The sequence below is a fragment of the Lissotriton helveticus genome, chromosome 8 (assembly GCF_964261635.1).
Source record: "Lissotriton helveticus chromosome 8, aLisHel1.1, whole genome shotgun sequence".
In the NCBI taxonomy this organism is placed as follows: Eukaryota; Metazoa; Chordata; class Amphibia; order Caudata; family Salamandridae; genus Lissotriton; species Lissotriton helveticus.
Genome location: NC_136069.1, coordinates 920,045,182 through 920,055,067, shown reverse-complemented (window position 1 = coordinate 920,055,067; position 9,886 = coordinate 920,045,182).

Here is a 9,886-nt window from a genome sequence, read left to right as displayed (position 1 = left end):
TTTTAGAGGCCCTGGGCGTGGTGAGAGCCCCCGCTCCACCGAGGGAGCGTCCGGTTTTTGTAGCGCCTCCGGGCGTCGTCAGGCAGCAGCAGGAAGTGGGCGCTAAGCTCCCTGGGAGCTGTAGTCTCTAGCCGCGGGCCGCGAGTTGTGGATTGCGGCGCGGCGAGACCACAGCGTGCAGGACCCCAGGAGTGAGCTAGCGCCTGTCGCAGGTAAGTTTTTAGAGGCCCTGGGCGTGGTGAGAGAACTCACTGTGAGAAGTTGGCCTGGTATATGATGTTCACTATTCTAGTGAGCACCTTGCACCAGTCCAAACAACCCTCATGGTGATGGTTGTAAAGTCAACCTTATAGACCAGCTTTCCTAGTGGTAGCATGGACAAAGCAGTCTTAGGCTAAACTCAAGAGGGCATGTGAAGCCAGCTGTTTTACCATATGTAACCCCTTTAAATACCAACTGAAAGGACACCACACAGGATATATATAAAATATATATGTATTTATTTCTAGACAATCCCTCTGAACTCTCTATGAGGTCAGAGGCACAAGCACATAACAAGATACTTAATTAAATTACAATAAGTTGCACAATATACAGTAGGGCCCTAGGGGCACGCTAAACCATACACTAAAATAGTGGTATAAGTACCACTGCTCGAAAAACGAATAGGCCTAGGACCTAGGGAATCGCTGGGGCTGCGCTGTACTACCAAGGGATAGGAAGCAGGAGCCCACGGGAGGCGTGTGCAGAGTCTTTACTCACACGCAAGTTACCATAGAGAACGAATAGAAACGAAACAGTTAGAAACTAGTTCTTTTAAGGCTCTTCTGACTGGACTTGATGAAAGTTACTTGAAACCTATGTTGTGAACGTATCTAGGACCCTAATTAAATATTCCCGATGTATGCCCTTATGTGGTTATAACAAATCATATCCTTATAAAGGCATAAGAATCATATCCATATTTAGTCATAGCCAATGCAGTCCAAATACGGCAAGGCTACTTCCTTAGACTCCTAGAAAGTACAACGCGTTCTTTAAACAAACCAAACCTCCAGCAACCCGGGAATTCCCCCTGCTTTTGTTTTGATTTGTCCTAGAACTCCTGCGAGTCCTGAAAGAACTGCCAGTTCTTAGTGACAGTTCTTATTGACGTCTTATGTCCAACCTTACGTCAAACACGGCACCTTCCAGGTATAAATATACCAGCATTTGCCTTAAGCAACACACAGTGGTTTGGAGCAGAGCTATCTACTTACCCGAAGCCCAGCTGATGCAAGTGCCGAAGGACGCCGTCCCTCCCATTTGACGCACTGAGAAAGACGCTGTCTTTTCTCCTGCCGAAAAAATCCAGCTCCAGTGTTTCCAGTCACCCTTGCGGGTCACTGGGAGATCGAGTCCTGAGAACAAGATACAAGACCTCCTTCATTCTAAAACCAAGGTACGGAGCTGATTAGACCCTTAGAGAATTCTTGATTCAGATTCTTGGCAAAACTAACTTAACTTAAACTGCAACTCCCTTACTCCTTCCCACGTACTAGGCTTAGGTTAGGTACACCGGGGTAGGCGTATTTAGAAGCACCAGTTGAGTACGTTTAGTCAACTTTTATCATTGTATGTAACTGTATATATTTTATCCGTTTTAAGTATCACATGGCTCAGAAACCATATCAATGCTTTTACAGTATTATTTCATAATACTCCTATTACTGTACGCACTTTACTTTATGATAAGTATTGCAATTGTGACAATTCACTTCTCTTGCATGAGAAAAAAGACTGCTCCATAAATAACACCTTTTATTGAAAACGCCCGTCTCTCTATTTCTCTGCACTCTGGTGAAACTAAGTATGCACGATTGACTGAGTGAAATAGCTATCTATTGTTTTCATACGACTCTGGAGATATACTCCTTATTCTGGAGGGAGCAAAGTTGTCATGTTTATGCGGTTGTCAGAAGCTAATCCCTTCTTGTCTAATCAGGGAAGGTAACTCCTCCCTGTTCATTCGAGAACGTTTCTAGTGACCTCTGAGCTACCTGGCATACCTAATTAAGTCTAACATATTCAGTAGAGACCTAGTCGACCTCAGTCCTATGTCTAAAGTGCCGTTTATATTATTCCAATGCACAGAGCCTATTGGGAATATAGGAACTACACTACACCTAGACAGTTGGATAGTCAATACCCACAGGAGCACCGGAGTGCTTGCGTTACCTCACCCATAGGAAGCAGGTGTATAGGTGTCAAAGTGTGTCGGATTTCGTCGCTTAATCCTATGGAGCCGTGAAGAGACATGCTGCAGGCGAACAGGAGAGAAGTGTCCGGGGGGATCCAAGGGCAGATCAAGGATGAAGAGAACCTGAAAGCAGAGGGGACAGAGTCTGGGTCACTAGCCAGTGACCAGGAAGGAACCAGGCGATGTCGCGAAGCAATCAGGTGATGTTGTGAAGCTTGTCTCTGCAGCCACGTGGACCAGGAGTTGTCGACGACAACCACGAGTCAGGCACAGACTGTTCCATAAAGGCTCTCGCTGTCGGCTGTGTCGGCTTCTTGAATGGAGTCAACAAGCCTTGGCAAAGGCAACCCATGCAGGAATCGAATTTGGATTCTTAATCAGACCAGCAAGGTCTGATGGGCTGCTTCTTTTCAGGGAAGCAGGGGCCAGTCTGGAGCAACCAGACCAGCAGTGTAAATTCAAAGGTTCATTGCCAAGATGGCCACTAGCCAACGGGCAGTGACCGGGCTGACGCGTCGAGCAGGAAAATGCAGAAGGGTCCCACGCAGAACTCGTGGAGTGTGCAGGGCTGATCTTCGATGCAGACGATTGTCAGGGCTGGGGCTTCTTAATCCCCAATGCACAGCTTCGAGGATGCCTCAGAAGCTGCACGGTAAGCAAGTCGCTGAGTTTTCAAGATGGCCTGTCCCATGTCTTGCGTCGCCTCCACGGGTCTCAGCTTTGCTGGGGCTGTGGATCGGGGTGAAGGAAGTCTGGAAGTCTGGTTCTTGTCAGGCTCTGTGCTCGGGCTCTGGCAGGATCGTCGACAAAGCAAGCCGTTGATTGCTGGATGGTGCCTGCTTGTGCAGGGTGGTCACTCCTTGACCACAAGGGAGATTCTTCAGTCTTCTATCTTCAGGTAGAATGTCGAAGGTCCAGAGTTTCATTTAAAGTTTCAGTCAGGATAAATCTAAAGTCTTGGGACTCAGCTCCTACCTATATACCAAATCTAGGGGCTGGATTACCTGCTAGGTCCCTCCTATGGGTGGAACCAGGGAAGGGGGTGGTTACACCCCTTTCCCTTTGTCCAGTTTCATGCCAGAGCTGGGGCTGGAGTGCCCCAGCACTGGTTTGAACTGGACTATGCATGGGACACCTTGTGTGCCCCAGGCAGTGTCTCATTTCTTTCAGCCCTCCCTGCCCTAATACACAAGAGCCTGTCTGGGGTTGTGCTAGCACCTCCCAAGACAGGAAACCTATTGTCCAAGCCTCCCTCGCTGGAAGGACTCCCAGCAGCATGAGGTCAGACTTGTGTCTGTGGCAGCAGCATCCATTTTGTGATGCTGAGGCTCTGGTTAACTTTAACCGGGATTAGTAGGAACAACATGTCTTCTCCCTCTAGAAGGGTGGAATGCTACCCCGTCACCAGAACTGGCGAGGGGGTAGTATTCCAGAGCGTTTCACACCTTACTCGACATGTTTTGATAAAGCCAAACCACAGTTAGCATTTAACCGCGAGGTTCATAATGCACTTAAGAGTATATGGTATGGCTATATACTAGAACAGCTATAAGGACATGGTTCCGAAAGCTACAGACAGGCTCAGCTCATGCTAGAGCACCATATCACATAAAACCAATCACTATGCCTCCAGGATTGTTAAGGCCTGCCATAGGAGTGACTTATAGGTATATATGTGTCTAGATATAAGGTTAGATATAGGAATACTATATCTAAGCAAGGGGTGATTACACGACCTTGCCCCAGCTGAGTGATCAGCCAGTTGTGTCAATGTGAGTGGCCAGCCAGGGGTGGCATAATACATGCTGCACCCCCTGGTAGGCCTTGGATGCACCTATGCCGTGGGTACCTATAGTACACTGTACAATGGCTCATAAGGTGACCCAATGTCCAATTGGTAATGTACCTAAAGTACATTGTATTGAATTTAGAGAGAGCACAGCTGGGTTGTGGGTCTGATTAGCAGGCCCACAGCCACGTTAAGTCGAAAACCAGTGAAGCAAAAAGCAAAAAGTGGGGTGACCATAGTAAAGCAGACCCTACTCTCCTACACTCACCTCCAAAAATTACCACAATACGTGTCAAAGTGAACCACTAAAGTTATTAAATGAAACTGAGCTCAACTCCCTGGTAGCTATGGCACAGAGCAGACATGCTTTTTAAAAAAAACAACTTTATTGGCATTTTCAGTATGTTTGCAAGGCATATTTGCAGGATTAATACATCATCGTCATGGTTCTTCCCCTTCCACCCACTCCCATGTTCTTTATAATCATGCCCCTTTATCATGTCTTATTTGATGGTGCTAACATTAACCATATCCTTTTCCTTACCATAACAACATAGTTGTACTAACCCCCTCACCTCCCAGCCTCCCAGTCATGTCTTGGTCTTGAGACTTGTGTTGGTCTCATGGAGAGGCTAGCCTATTGTTTACGCTGGGCATTCCTTGTCATGTCCCTTCATCTGAATTCACCCTCTTCATCTGTCCTATCTTCACCTTCCCTGTTCGCCTCTGCAGTGGGGGCAGGGAGGTCCCCTGCATCTGCCATCATGAGTGACCAGGCTTGTACATCTTTATCTATCTTATCCTTTTTTCCTGACCCGTCTCATTCGGATTAATTTTGTAGTTGCTCATTCACTAAGGTATTTCAGACACCCCTCCATTGTCGGGGTGGGCCGAACTTAACCACATGATTGCTATTCATCTCTTTGCCAGCACCATTCCCAATAGCACAAACCTGCTAAGTTTTTTAGATTCGGCCGTAGGAAGCAGCCCCAATATTACAACCCATATTTTTAGGGGATTCTCCACCTTTTGGCAATTTGCTTTCCATCTACTATATTTTCCCAGTATTGCGCAAGTGGTTGACATTCCCATGCCATGTGAATTCAATGCGCTTCTATTTTACCACATCTAGGGCATGAGTTCGAGCGTTCTGGGCAAATTTTGCTTTTGGTCCACAGAGTTGAATATGACTAATCTATGGTGTTTTATTGTATTAGTTTAAAAATTGTGTTGCAACTCACCAGTTTAACTCCGTCATGTATTTTCAACCACACCCGGTCTGTCAGGGGCTCATCTATTGCTTCTTCCCATCTTGCCTATATTGTGAGGGGCCCCACCATGAGATTCTCCCATAGTGCTTTGTATATGTGTGAGACAAACCGACGGTGCTGGGAGGCTCCTGTGGAAAGAAGGGCCATATATTGAACTGTACGTTTCCCAGTTCAAAGATGTGTTCAGCCCCCTCTCGGGTTATAAATTGTTCATTACTTTATAGGTCTCTCATTGTGTGATATCCCCCCTTTACCCATTTTTTGATGGACATTGAGTCTGCTATCTTTTTTAAGGGTTTTACCACCCACAATGCCATATCTGAGGCATAGGGAGCATGCCGGATAACCTTCTTGACTGCTGTCTCCCAAACCGTTGCCAAGTGTTGGATGACATTTGGCTTAGACCCAGGCACCTCCACTCCAGGAGGGTGGCCCACCATGTGTTCCCACCAGAAGCCATTTCTCCCAGTTATCATTCTCGTCTAACCAGTGGACTGCGTGTTGAAGTTGTGAGGCCATATAGTAGAGTTCTAACTGCGGCACCTCCATTCCTCTCACCTCCCATTTTCGTTGGAGTGTATCAAGTTTTACTTGTTTTTGTTTGTTTCCCCACAGCAGTTCAAACAAGAGGCTATCTAACTTTGAGAAATACCGATTTGAGATTCTATATAGAGAGTGCTGAAGGGCATATAGACATCCCAGCAGGGTAACCATTTTTATTAATGCTATCTTCCCCATCAGGGACAATGGGAGCACTTTCCAGAATTTTATAGAATTACTAATACCCTCCACTACCCTACCCATGTTTTTCTCTAGATAGGTGGTGGCTGTATGTGTCAGACGGATTCCTAAGTATTTTACGCCATCAGGTACCCATGGCAGACCCACATTAGGCAAGTCATTATCCGGCATCCCCACCAGTTCCCATAGGGAGCAAATTTGATTTACCAGGATTTAGATGAAAACCTGATAATGCCCCAAATTCCCTTAACTCATCAAGAAGGACAGGGGCCACCCCATCTGGATGACCCAGATACACCAGTGTATTGGCGGCATATAGTGAGATCACATGAGTGGTGTCCCCCAATTGAATTCCATCTCCCCAGTTTTTCCCTTAATGTTGCAGCCAAAGGCTCTATTGCTACCATGAATAGGAGTGGGGATAGGGGGCAATGTTTTTGAGTGCCTCTTCTTAGTGCAAATTGTTCCGACACCATCCCGCGGAGTCTCACCCAAGCTGTTGGATTAGTGTTGAGCAATTGTACCCATTGCATAAATCCCTGACCCACTCCCATGTTTCTTATGGTCGACCATACATATTCCCATTCCACTGAATCAAACGCTTGTTCGATGTCTAGCTTTGCTAATGCGCAATGTTCGGTCTCCAGGCATGGGGCGTGCCACACATGTGCCAATCTTCATAAGTTATATTTAGTACTCCGCCTTGGTATAAACCTGGCTGGGTCAGGGTGTAGAAGCTGGGATATATATGGCAATAGCCGGCCCGCCAGTATTCTGCTCAGTATTTTTCTGTTAAACTTAGGAGGGATTTCAGCCTATAGGAGTCTGGTAGTAGGGGGTCTTTATCTGGTTTTAATATCCTAGTCACCACCGCCTCCTGCATAGTCGCAGGCAGGGACCTATTTTCCAGTGACTCATCGTATACCCCCAGCAGTCGGTCAGCCAGCAATGGGGCAAACCTCTGGTAGAATTCCACCGGAAGTCCATCACTTTCAGGGCATTTCTCCGGTTTAAGTCATCTGATAACTGCTAGTATTTCTTCCATGGAAATTGGTGCCTCGAGGGTGTCCGCGGCCTCCTGCTCTAATCTAGGTAGGTCTAGGTTTTCCAAAAAATCCTGTAATGCTTGTTCGGGTGGGGAGACTTTATTTTTGAATACCGCCGCTAAGTGTCCAGCTAGTTCACCTATAATTGCCCTCTGAGTGCATATCGTCTCTCCGTCTTTATTTCTTAACTGGAGTATCTGCGTTGGCACACTCTCCGCCCTTTTTAACCTTGCAAGGAGTGCACTCGTCCTATCACCTTCCATATGGATTCATTGCCTATATGCTGTGTATGTAAATTTTTCTAACCTGTTCCATGATTCTAATAGCTCCTCCTGGGCTGCGCTCCATTTTACCAAGTTTTGGGGTGTAATGTGTAAAGTCTCTTCCATCTCCTTCAGCTGACATTCCAGAGCAGACATACTTAACTTAGAGGCAATATGTAAATTATTAACGCAGTACTCACACAGTAATAAAGTCAAAATACAATACAAGATTTTTTTACATTAAATTTTAATAAATAAAATGACACCAAAATGACAACAATCTTATTAGAATTTTTTAAGTTAATGTTAAACGCTTGATTCACAAATAATGTTTCTATATTTTCCAGGAGTTAGCAAAACCGATCAGAAATATATTTTTTAAATCAAACCCTAAATCTCACTTATGTGGTGAACTGAAACAATTAAGTGAGATAACCTGTCAATGCATTGTAATGTAAATCAGCCTGGACGCATTAAAAGGGAAGAGTCTTTTCTTCAATTCTGTTTCCTTTATTATTTTTTCCCCTTTCTTCAGTAGGGACTTGGAAAGTGATTAATGCAACAAAGGTGTATCTTTACATTTGTTTTTAGTATTTCTGTTTTTTAACAACTTCATGTAAAAAGGCAGATATATTGGTTGTGATTCAGGTATTAGTTCAATCATGGACAGTGCAGTGGATAGTTCATTCATTCTCTAGGTATAAGATTTCTTCATATGTATGGGGCAGAATAGTACATTCTAAATATATGTATGTGTAAATGGGACATAAAAAGTGATCATCTAGCTCTCCCACCTTTAACTGTAGCGAGGGAGCATTGACTAAATGATTATGTCAGGGAGACATTGCACATATTTAGGAATGGCACAGAATATTGAATATTACAGCAGAACCTCTTCCCAACACCTGCGTTCTTTTCATAGAGGTGACAAACAGGAGCCATACTCTTTCAAAATATCAACCTGCCATGAATATTAGGTGATAGCTTTTCCATTGCATACATACCTTTTCTCTTCCAGGGGATTCTCATCAATAGTCACTGAATACTCCCACCCCATGCAGGGTTCTTGGAGCACTCTTAAATATTTTTATATATGTAATAAATTTTTTACGTAGTGCCCTACGTGTATATTTGCAGCCAAAAGAAAGGCTAAAATGGACAGATTACATTGAATTTTCATTAGAAAAAGAATCCAAATGCATAGAAAGATGTCAACGATAAAAACTTATTACAGAAAATCTTTCACAAACCTGTTTTTAAAAGGAAAGGGAATATGAGACATTGTTAGCCAATAGACTGCCATTCAAAGAATGGTAGCGAATACTGGCCCTGCGCCTTTAAGAACCTCACAGTACCCCCTGTAGCCCATCATGCCTCACAAGTGACAGTTAGGTCAGTTCATTTTTCGGCTCCTGGGGACAGGATCCTGGAATACTAAGCTCTGCCTTTTTAGTCAAAAAACACTGGAAACTCTTTCCAAAACCTTTTTTTTAAGTCATTTGACATTCTTCAGCACCTACGGTGCAGATCGACGCTTTTCTGACAGAAAGTAGTATGTTTTCCTGTAAAGAATTTCTTCACTTTTTGTGACATGTCCTATCTCTGGTAAGAAAAAGGCTCAGGTAGGCATTTTTTGTTAATATTGTTTGCCTTCAGAGGTACCCTTATCCTGAGACTTGTGGTCACTGTCAGAAATGACAGAGAAAAGATCAGACTAAAAGGTCTCTAAGAAAGAAGGCAAGTCACTACAACTGGCTCATCAAGCGACCTTAGGGATGGTCAGTCTTCTTCCAAAGAGCCCTACTCTCGCTTAAAGGACTCTCACAGAGGGGGATCCAGAGAGGGACATGATCGCCTCAAGAGACTATGATTCCGGGCAACATTGAGAAGATTGACGTAGAAGACAAAATAACTACTGGTGTGCTTGCCATCAACAAGTACACTGTCGAAAATGTAATCGAAGTTAGGTTCGAGCCACCACTTGATGTCAAAACATCCTCTGTGTTAGCTATTAAAACATCAACATCGAAGAAGCAGATATCAATGTCGAAACCATTGCATAAGAGATTTGATCCGCACACAATAAAAAGTAAGTAAACAGTTCCCCCACAATATCTAAACATATATTTACATATATGACTCCGTATGATGTTGAGAATATTTAATAAGGTTGTTTCATAGAGGTTTACCATCTGAGAGGGTGGAAAATGGTCTCCCAAAGCTATTATGCATTTGTAAACAAATTGTCTTTCAAGTAAATAGAAAATTGAGATGCTTACTGCTCAGCTTGTAAATATGTATGATAATATGTATAATAATATCTAAGATTGTATAAATAATGGTGTAAGAAAAAGTAGTTTGACAATACTTCTGTTATGAAGGGTCCCATATTGTCAATCTGCATCGCAGAATACAACTGTTTATATGTAAATATATGTTTAGATAATATGTTTAATGTAGGAAGGCCTCGGATGCATGAATGTTTAATCATTTCACTGTGATCTAATTGATTTGTTATACAAATTGTGTAGATGACC